This window comes from Pinus tabuliformis, chromosome 5_1 (genome assembly GCF_031772625.1).
Source record: "Pinus tabuliformis cultivar Carrire ecotype Pingquan chromosome 5_1, CPIR1, whole genome shotgun sequence".
In the NCBI taxonomy this organism is placed as follows: Eukaryota; Viridiplantae; Streptophyta; class Pinopsida; order Pinales; family Pinaceae; genus Pinus; species Pinus tabuliformis.
This window is the reverse complement of record NC_142305.1, coordinates 324,001,308-324,012,658: the sequence shown is the minus strand read 5'-3', so window position 1 is coordinate 324,012,658 and position 11,351 is coordinate 324,001,308. Positions and strand designations below refer to the sequence as shown.

Here is an 11,351-nt window from a genome sequence, read left to right as displayed (position 1 = left end):
TGCATTAATATGATGAACATATATGTATTACAGCTGCTTTTCTCAACTTGCACAACCTGCAAGTGAATAACCTCTCTCTCTACTCATTGAGAATCTTTGACCCAGACTTAGTCAATTTATGCCTTTTCTTGAGCCCTTATTTCCTTGCACAATTCCTCGAGAAATTATGCCCCTATTATTGAGGAAATTTTCCAAAATGGATTGCGCAATTCCCAAGGTTGATCATCTGATTGCATGCAACACATGTACACTCAAGAATAGTTTACAACTGATGTTACATTGCCTTGGAATATCCACCACAGATGGGGAAGTCGAATTCTTTGCATGCACTAGCCATTTTGGGATGATTGATCAGTTAACTACATGATCATCGAGTTTAACTGAAGTCCCACTACACAACTGACCTTCCACGATTTCCTCCAACAATTAGAACTATTTTACTTGAATACAACTTGAGATAATTGACTTTGATTGCTACAAATTAGCAATCACAAATTCTTAACTAATCTCTAACTCCTCTAACTCGAATTTACTTAGTAAATTGGGTGACACAAGGCATGTCACACAATTTAATTGCATCCAAGTTGTATGTTGATGTGGAAATTCATTTTTTCTCAATTTAATGAAGGCAAAATCAAATTAAGAATTTATTGCTGCATTTTTCAACAATCCTTTAGGTGAATCTAATCCATGTTTTCGATGACAGTTAAGAGTTCCAGCACAATAATGTGCTGATAATAGCAACCAACAGATAGAAGTAGCATTCAAAATAAATGAAACAGTCAAAAAACACATATTAAAACAAAATTGATGGAGACCCCGAAAAGTACTCCAACTATGATACTACTTATCCACGTTCAACAAAAGTTCCTCCATCGCTCCTCTCATGAAGCACACCTCTATTGTCGGCCTCCATCGCCCTAAATCCCATCAATTTTTGTTGACCTCCATCACTCCACTTCCTGAAGAACCCGTCTTCAACATAAAGATGGACCCCTAATCCTTTAACTTTACCTTTTTTTACTGGCGCCTCATATTGAAAATTTGAAAACAAAATATTTCTTTTCTCTTAAAAAAAATTCTTAAATTCACCCTCCATGTAGCAGTGCCGAATGCAATGATAGACATGTTGTCTCTAATTGTATCAACAGATATGAAAGGGATAAAAGAGGAATTGATGTCCAAGAAATCTTGTCAGTAAAAGTTGTCGAGTTCTTCTTAGTCGACTACCCCCACAAAACAAAGAGCCCAAAAAATCGTTTTCTTTGTATAAGATAACGTGGATGGTAAGCAAAATAACAACCTCGGTATAGGCGCAAGACAGTAGTTGTCTGCAAGCTCGCAGACTTAGGGTGCACTATTAGAGTCAATTTTGCGCTTGTTATATTGTCTTAAATTGATATGTTTGTGCCTTAATTGTTAATTGTCTTAAATAGGTTTCATCTAAAGTGGCCATTGTCTTAAATATAAAGTATTTTCTTAAAATATTTTTGTCTCAAACTGTTTGTCTTAAATATAAAATTTTTCCTTAAAATAATTGTCTTAAATTGTTTTTGTCTTAAAATAATTTTATCTTAAATTGTTTTTTTCTTAAACATAAAGTTTTGTCTTTAAATGTTTATCTCAAACTACTTTTGTCTTAAATATAAATTTCTGTATCAAAATATTTTTGTCTTCAAATTATTTTTGTCTTAAATATAAAGTTTTGTCTTAAAATATTTTTGTCTTGAACTAATTTTGTCTTAAATATAAAGTTTTGTCTTAAAATATTTTTGTCTTGAACTATTTTTGTCTTAAATATAAAATTTTGTCTTAAAATATTTTTGTCCCAAACTGTTTTTGCCTTAAAGTTTATATTTAAGACAATTCAATTGAGATTAAATTTTAATGTAAAATAACTAAAATAAAAAGTGATTTTTTAAAACAAAAGGTTTATTTTGTCTTAAAAGTGCCCTTGGTGTAATAGTGTATATTTCATTTTATTATTTAATAAAAATATACTATTTATAATTAGTAATTTTAATAAAATGTTACTAACACCACAAAATTCCCCTGTATAAATCTGCTAAAAACTTTATCTATTAAAGCAGGAAAAGATTCACAAATTCTGTGAAATGAAACACATGTTCAATGTTACTTGATTTCATATTACATTGAGTTGGATCCCACGGAAGTTCAAGAATTTGTTTTGGGTGGGAAGTAAATTATTATAAAAGAAACTTTGAAAGATATTAACTAGAGTAACAAATCTTTAGGATTATGTGTATATACAGTGATTGTTCCTCGGGGAGTAAAAATTACTGTGGGAGAAAATAAGTTGTTTTTGGGGAGATTGTTGTGGTAGAAAAACACAACACCCCCATTTAGACTCTTTACTATTATCACCATTATAAAAGGGGACCATTTTTTTCTTTTGCCTTTTAGTCTTTGAATTATGATTTATTCATTTTTACTTAAATAATTTTGTTTTATTTTTCACTTATTAAAAAAAAATGGTTTTGATCAAACTTTGTTTTAAACCTTTGATGTAATAAATCTTTGATTTGATTTAAGTTGAATAAACCAATCACATAGCCCCCCAATCCAAGATTTTAATTAAAATATGACTTAAATGAGTTTTTTAACCTTGGAATTCCTTTGAAAATCTTAACCAATTAAAATATGACTTAAATAGGTTTTTTAACGTTGGAATTCTTTTGAAAATCTTAACCCAAAATGTATTACATATATACATACAAATCATATCATAAAACATATATGGGACATATCGGAATGTTGAACTATCGGAGGATTCATATGTGATTGCAACCAAAACTTAAGATGTTGCTCGACTCCCATCCAAAAGCTAAATGTCTTTTCATATTAACTATCGAAGTTTTTGAACATATTACCATGCCAATATCCAGATACCACCGGACCCGATATGTCATACATTCCAATTAATCTTAATATCAAATCCATTCAACTATCAGATTTTTGTAATAAATATGTTTATAAATTCTGATAATGTGCGGAAGGGCAAGTTGAACACTTATGGGAACAAAGGATGTGTAAAGCATGGCAAAACTTTGAGTAAGACTATGATTCCCAAGCGTTGGAGAAGTCCCATTTACAGATTCCTTGAGGTGGCAAAGGATTTTGTCCACGAGAACTGGAAGCGCATCTGGATCATCTTATTGTGGATAGCCTTGAATGCTTGTCTCTTCACATGGAAATTTATGCAATACAAGCACAAAGCTGCATTCCAGGTGATGGGTTACTGCGTTTGTGTAGCCAAGGGCGCTGCTAAGACGTTGAAGCTTAACATGGCTCTCATTCTCTTCCCTGTATGTCGCAACACAATCACCTGGCTCAAAAAGACCAAGGCTAGTTCAATTGTCTCGTTTGATGACAATATCAACTTTCATAAGGTAATTATTATTGTCTACTAAAATAGAAACATTGAATTAGTTTGAGGTAGGCAAAGGCAATTTTTTTGTTATGAAATATTATACAAATTATGAAATTCAAATCTCTCCATTAACAATAGATTGGTTATAAAATATTATGTAAATTGTGAAATTCAAAAATAAATTTATTTGAGTGTTTATTCCCACAAAACACAAATAAGCATTGAATTAGCCCAAAAGATTTGCTAACAAATGAGGCTCCACCTAGGCTGCATTTCTCGTAAAGAGAAGTCACTGATGGGTATGTATGATTTTTGTAGGCAATGGAGGTGGGAATTGCACCTGGAGTATTCATTCATGGGGTGGTGCATATCTCCTGCGACTTCCCCTGAATTGTTTCATGTCCTGACCCCAAGTTTATGGCTACAATAGGACGTGAATTTCACTATAGAAAACCAACTTATCAGGAGTTGATAACCAACACAGTGGGCTTAAATGGAACTATTATCGTGTGGCCAAGGACTATTATTAAAGGATAACTTAGCAAATATCTTGCAGGCTTGGATGTACATGGCCATACCCATACTTTTGTACATTGGCAAGCAATTGCTCAGATTTTTTCATGAAAATACCAAACAAGTTAATCTCGTGAAGGTCAGTGACTCTTTTTTGAATTTCGTGATGTGACATGGCATTGTATAAGTTTGACATCTAGTTCCATATATTCCTACTAATTAAAGTTCAAAAAATAAACCAATTGAAGGTTCTTGAACCTTCGTTTGTGTTTTTAGGTTTCAATATTGTAGAATATGAAATGGCCCTCTTTAAGCCAGCTGATAAGCCAACATAACTATGAAGAAAAATACATATAAAAAAAATGAAACAAATAAAACACAGTTACTGTGTCACACAAACCTGCTGTAAATCTCATATATTATTAAACCATTAACTACATTCTTATATAGTAAAATTATTACTAATATGATTATCAATCAACTTTGAAACAAATCTACCTACACTACAACTAATTTCCAGCACTCACCACCCTAACAATTTGCTTCCCTAATTTTGCACAGAGAACACAAAATATGTTGACTAAATTGTCAACAACATAACAAATTAAGCATTATTCCCAACACTCCCCCTTAATGATTAATGAGGATTTACTATCTTATCTCGTAGTGCCAAAAATTGAGTTTTTGCAACTGCTTTGGTGAAGATATCTGCTAGTTGATGCTGAGTATTTATATGCTTCAATTCAATATCCTTCTTCTGCACCAAATCTTTAATGAAGTGATATTTCATGTCAAAATGCTTTGTCCTACTGTGATGAACTGGATTCTTTGCTAACTTGATGGCACTTACATTTTCACAATAAATCACTGTAGGCTAAATTAGTTTTTCTCCAATTTCTTCCAAACATTTTCTGAGCCAAAGAGCTTGTGTCGCTGCTGAGGTAACTGCAACATACTTTGCTTTTGTGGATGAGAGGGAAACAATGCTTTGTTGTTTTGAGCTCCATGTAATCAAACCAGAACCAAAAGAGAAACAATTTCCAAATGTGGATTTACGATCATCAATACTACCTCCCCAATTTGAATCACAAAATCCAAAAAGATTGAACTTTTCAGAAGAGTAGTAATGAATACCAAAATTTAGAGTGCCTTTCACATACCCTAAGGCCCTCTTGGTTGCCTTCATATGTATTTCATATACCTCGAAACAAGTGAAATTGAATATGTAATATCAGGCCTTGTGTCGGTTAGAAATATCAAGCTCCCCACAATAATTCTGTAATTTTTCTCATCAACTAAATCAGTACCATAATCTCTACATAACACCTCTCCATCGGCGCTTGGAGTAGGGGATGGATTACAATCAAGCATATCAAATTTATTTAGCATTTTGTGTGCATAATTTGTCTAACAAATGAAAATCTCATCCTTACTTTCATAAACCTCCATTCCTAGAAAATATTTCATGATTCCTAGATATTTCATCTCAAATTCATTCATCATAACAACTTTGAATTTATCATTCATCTTAGAAATACTCCCATATACCATAGATCATCAACATACAAACTTATGATTAGAATATCAATACCTTCTTGTTTGTAGTAAAGGGTAGGATCACTCTTCCTTCTCTGGAAGCCATTTTCCTGAAAGTATCCATCAATCCTTGCATACCACACTCTTGGAGCTTTCTTGAGACCATACAAAGCCTTCTTCAACTTCTATACATTATTCTCCTTTCCTTCCACTTCAAAACCTTATGGATTATCCACATATACTTCCTCTTCTAAGTAACTATTCAAGAAGGTACTTTTCACGTTCATATGATTTATGCTCCACTTTTTCTGAGCTACTAATGAAATCAACATTCTAATGGTATCCTGTCTTGTGACTGGTGCAAATGTCTCTTCATAATCAATTTCGTACTTTTGTGTGAATCCTTTAGCAACTAATCTTGCTTTGTGTCTTTCAACGCTCCCATCACTATTAAATTTAGTCTTATAGACCCATTTGGTGCTAATCATTTTCTTGTCATGTGGAATCTCTGTCAACTTCCAAGTGTCATTCCTTTGAATGGAATCCATCTCTTCTTGCATGGCTTGCATCCAAACCTCATTAGTACATGCATCTTCAAAACATGATGGTTCAAAATCAGCCTCGACTAATAAAGCGAAATTGACTATCTCGCCTATTGGGCTTTCTTCATGTGCTTGATTTTCACTCCTTTGATAAATATCTCTCAATCTTCTTACCTTCCTTGTATAACTTGGAGAAGAAGTTGGACTTGAACTTGATGTTGAAGAAATTGATGAAGGGCTGCTTGGTGGAGTTAACCCACTAGTTACAGAAACATTAGTTGGCTGCTCATGATCATTATCAACAATTATCTCATCATTCAAAACAGATTTTGTCTTCTCAACATTGTCTTTTTGATGACCATAAACTCCCCCTCCATCAAAAATTACATCTATTGAGACAATAAGATTGTTATATAGAGGATTATACAATTTATAATCCTTGCTTGTCTCACTATACCCAATAAAAATACATAACTCACTCTTTGCATCTAACTTTTCTCTATTCTCATCAGGTACATGCACATAAGCCAAACAACCAAAAACTTTGAAATGATTAACATTAGGCCTTTTTCCATACCAAGCCTCACAAGGAGTCATGTTTTGTAGTGCACTTGTGGGGTTATGGTTGAGGATGTACACTGTTGTAGCAATCACATCTCCCCAATAATAATTGCTCAACCCCTTAGTTTGTAACATGCATCTTGCCATGTTAACGACAGCACGATTCTTTCTTTCAGCTATGCCATTCTATTGGGGTGTGCATGTCGTAGTATGTTGCCTCCTGATGCCATTCATATCACAATAACTCTGGAAATATTTTGAGCAGAATTCTCCTCCACGGTCAGTCCACAAACATTTGATCTTGCACCCTTTCTCATCTTCGACAACGGCTTTGAACTTCTTGAATGTATCGAGGGCTTCACTTTGGCCTTCAAAAAATATACCCAACAATTCCGTGAGTAACCATCAATAAAAGTGATGAAATATGATGACTTACCCAAACTCTTAGTTTGCATAGGACCACATATGTCTGAATGAATAAGCTGAAGTGGGCGATGAGCCCTCCATGCAGTGCCCTTTGGAAACCTTTCACTTGCATGATTTCCTTTATGACATCCTTCACAAACCTCCTCATGCTCTTCTACCTTGGGCAAACCAAAAACTAATGCATGTGAGGTTATAAACTTCCAATTGTGAAAATTTAAATGCCCATACTTGAGATGCCATAACCAACTTGAATCCTCATAAGTCATATTTGCAAGATTGTTGTTATGTTCATCAAACCTTAAGGGAAACATCTTATTTCTTTTCATAGGCACAACAGTGATCACCCTATTTCCCTTATTCTTATCATAGATAGTACCTGCCTTATTTTCAAAGACTACTTTATAATTTTTCTCACATAGCTTCCCAACGCTCAACAGATTATGCTTGAATTGTGGAGTATAATAAATGTCATGAATACTCTTTATACCTTCTTTTGTTTGGACCTCCATAGCTCCTTTGGCAGCAACCTCCAATGATTTATCATCACCAAGCTGGATCTTGGATTTGAAACTTCCATCCTTTGTTGAAAACAACTTCTCATTCCCTGTCATATGGTGAGAGCATCCAGAATCTAGGTACCAAACATCTTTACTAGTATTTTCACCTTTGGCATAAAATAAAAAAAAATGATCTGGAGGATACTCACTACTTTCTTGAGCATAATTAGCATTTTTACCTTCTTTCAATCTGCATTCCCTTTCAAAGTGGCCATACCTGTTACAATAGTAACATTGAACATTTCTCTTATCATATCTACTTCTACCTCTTCCTTTGAAACTACCTCTTCCACTTGAGCCACCTCTTCCTCTACCTCTTGAATAATTTTGGCTTTTCCATTTCCCTTGACCTTGATTGCTTTTGTAATTTAGAGTAAAAAACTTTCTCTACACCTTCAAAAGTGTCATTAAACCTTTCTTCCAAAGATACAACCAATTGATCAAACTGTAGTTTTGTCAAATCCTTACTTTCTTCCATGATTATGGCAACATGATTCCATTTATGTGTTAAAGATCTCAATACCTTTTTAATTAAAACTTCATTACTTATAGTTTCTCCAAGTGTAGCCATTTTATTGACCACTCTCACACAATAGTCACTCACACTTTCAGCTTCTTGCATCTTCAAATTCTCAAACTCTCACTTCAATGTCTAAAGCTTGACCACCTTAACTTGATCACTACCTTGGTAAGCTTCTTGTAGAGTCTCCCTGGCATCTTTGGCAGTTTTTACTCCTGGTATTTTCAAGAGCTATCTGAATGTGAAACAAAGCTTGAGCATTCTTCTTCCTTGCTTCCTTTCTCGTTGTTCTTTCATTGGTTGTAAGGGAATTCCAATCATCTGGCTCCTCATAACTTGATTCAACAATCTCCCACAAATCTTTTCCAATAAAAAAGGTTAGCATCTTAATGCACCAATAATCATAATCGTTCCCATCAAATTCTGGAACTGGCATCTGGAATCTGTGGTGAAATTCCAACAATACAACTTTAACCCAAAACAATTTTCCCTCCTCTGATACCACTTGTAGAATATGAAATGGCCCTCTTAAGCGAGCTGATAAGACAACATAACTATGAAGGAAAATACATATAAAAAAAAATGAAACAATATTGTGTCATGCACTTGCTGTAAATCTCATATATTAGTTAAACCATTAAGTCTCTTATATAGTAAAATTATTACTAAAATAATTATCAATCAACTCTGAAACAAATCTACTACACTACAGCTAATTTCCAGCACTGACCACCCTAACAATTTGTTTCCCTAATTTTGCACAGAGAACACAAAATCTGTTGACTAAATTGTAGGCAATTTACATAACAAATTAAGCATTATTCCCAACACATATATCCTGGTAATGTTCTTGCTTTGCATATGACCAAGCCTATGGGATTCAAGTACAAAAGTGGGATGTATTTGTTTATCAAGTGTCCAGATGTCTCTCCATTTGAATGGTAAGACTGAATTCAATTTACTGGGCATGGGTATTTTTATCTTGATAGCAGATTTGGAAAATATCAAGGATCTCATTGACAGGGGCAAGGTGGGTCCAAAAAATTAATTGAACTTGCTGCTATCCCTCTAATTTCAAGATATTCCCAAAATTTGCTATCATAAATTCACCTCAATTCACTTTTGAAGTATGGAAAAATTGGGGAAGGTATCTGACCTAATTTCATTAAAGCTTATAACACAGCATCAGATGTATAGAGGGAATCTGTTTCTTGTACAAGCATACTTTTTCTATTACCTTAGCTCCAAGGGACTATTACTTGAGTGTCCACATTCGAACCTAAGGTGATTGGACAACAGAGCTTAAGAGGATATTTTCTACGGTAACAATTACCTTTTATCTTAATTTTAGATATTTTATATCAAATCCACTGATAACACAACACAACAAACTAAAAAACCCTCCAAATTTTTTCAAAAAAATATTTGAAAGTTGCCATAAGCTGCAGGTTTGTGAAACCTCTACTGCCAATCAAAGTGGTCTACTAAGGGCTGACACTACACTGGTAGCTTACAATGGAGTCCCGCTATGCAGGTTTCTATAATAATTTGTCTTCCATGCGAAAATCAAATACAAAAATGAAAAACTTAATATACTCATATATCTCTGTGAAGCTAACAAAGATTATGGACAATTTTTTGTTTTCCGAGAAAGATTACAGTATTATTGATGTGGTATTTTGATTGTAAAATTTATACTTGCAGATTTCCCAAGCTTTACATCGATGGACCTTATGGAGTTGCCGCTTAAAATGACAACAAATATGATATTCTGGGTTTGGGAATTGGAGCAACGCTTTTCTAAACAACATCAAATCTAATGAAAAACAAATAGTAAACCAATTAATCGTAACTTTAATGCAGATTTTAGTCACCTTATAATTTACTGGAATAAACCACGCCAACGCCAAAATGACTTTTGTCTTTTGACGTTGAAATGATGATAATGATGTTGTAATAATAAATAGTTGTGATGTCAAAATAAATGATTGGGAACGCTGAATACTGAACAACTAGATCTCCCATAATCTTTTTGAGGAGAAAAAAAACGCTTTCTTTTCCTGGGAAAAATAATAGAGTACATTCTCTCAAGACATCAGTTTAGCTGTGTATTCCGTTTTATATGTTTCTACTATTCGCTTTCTACTAGATCTCCCATAATCAATTAGACGTTTACGTATAACTGTGTACTCAACCTGTATATAAGGTTTGCTATCAAAATACGGTATCTTCATTTATGGCTTTCAATGAAGAAATTAAAATAATTTAAAATATTAAATATAAATCATTTGAATAGGTTTCTTTTAACCAGTTAAATAAATAAATTAAGATAGTAATTTTTAAAGAAGAATATATGCCATTAATAATTAAATTCCCTCCCACATTTTTTTAATAGTTAAAAATAATTAATAATGTAAATTAGTTATTTATTAATAAATTAATGATGTGAAATAAAATCACAAAAGCACTTTTATAGTTTTTTTTTTCTTTTATTTCCTTCATATTTTATGTTTCAAATATATTTTTTTCTTTCTAAGGCAATGATTATGAGATTATGTTTTTTTCCAACTAAACAATTATGGGACTAAGTAGAGCATGTTTCTATTGATTTGATTGATGAGTTTACGAAAACACATATACTCTATCTTTTTTAGTTTTGAACTTTGGAGAAAACACACGTTCTTAACCATTAGGCTCACTCAATATATATATATATATATATATATATATATATATATATATATATATATATATATATATATATATATATGTGCCAAGAGGTGCAAAGCAACGTCGATAGGACATGCTGACCCTCTTAGAGTAAAACAAAGTTTACTAGGAAGTGACCAGTGACAAAGGAGGAGTGGTATAGGATGTATTGATATTGGAGCTTTTAAAATGAGACAAGAAAAAGTACTTACGATATTCAATAGGTTCGAATAGTGACTTTTAGGTTATAAAGCAGATGTGCCTTTTCATAAAGTGGTTGTAGTTTATTGATCAAAGAATTTTGCAATACCAAAACTCCGATACATATAACATTGGCCCTTTATAATAATAAACGTATTATATAACCAAAGTCCGAAAATTTTAAAGTGGTTGTAGTTTATCAGAAGTACAAGATATTCCAGAACCAGTCCCTTGGATTATCCCTGTAATCAGAACAAAACTTGATTATCCCCATAATCAAAACAAAACAGAGCAATGAACATTGTATTATAATTCACACAAAGCTTAACAAATCATAGAGAAAATCGTAACAACAGCCCCAAACCGTTAGACAATATTTGTACATACTTTATAAC

General features: G+C 33.0%; 1 pseudogene; it reads left to right on the top strand.

Moving 5' to 3' along the window:
- Window positions 1–3,080: 3,080 nt before the first annotated feature.
- On the top strand, window positions 3,081–3,781 carry LOC149164670 (respiratory burst oxidase homolog protein B pseudogene; annotated as a pseudogene).
- Window positions 3,782–11,351: the final 7,570 nt, after the last annotated feature.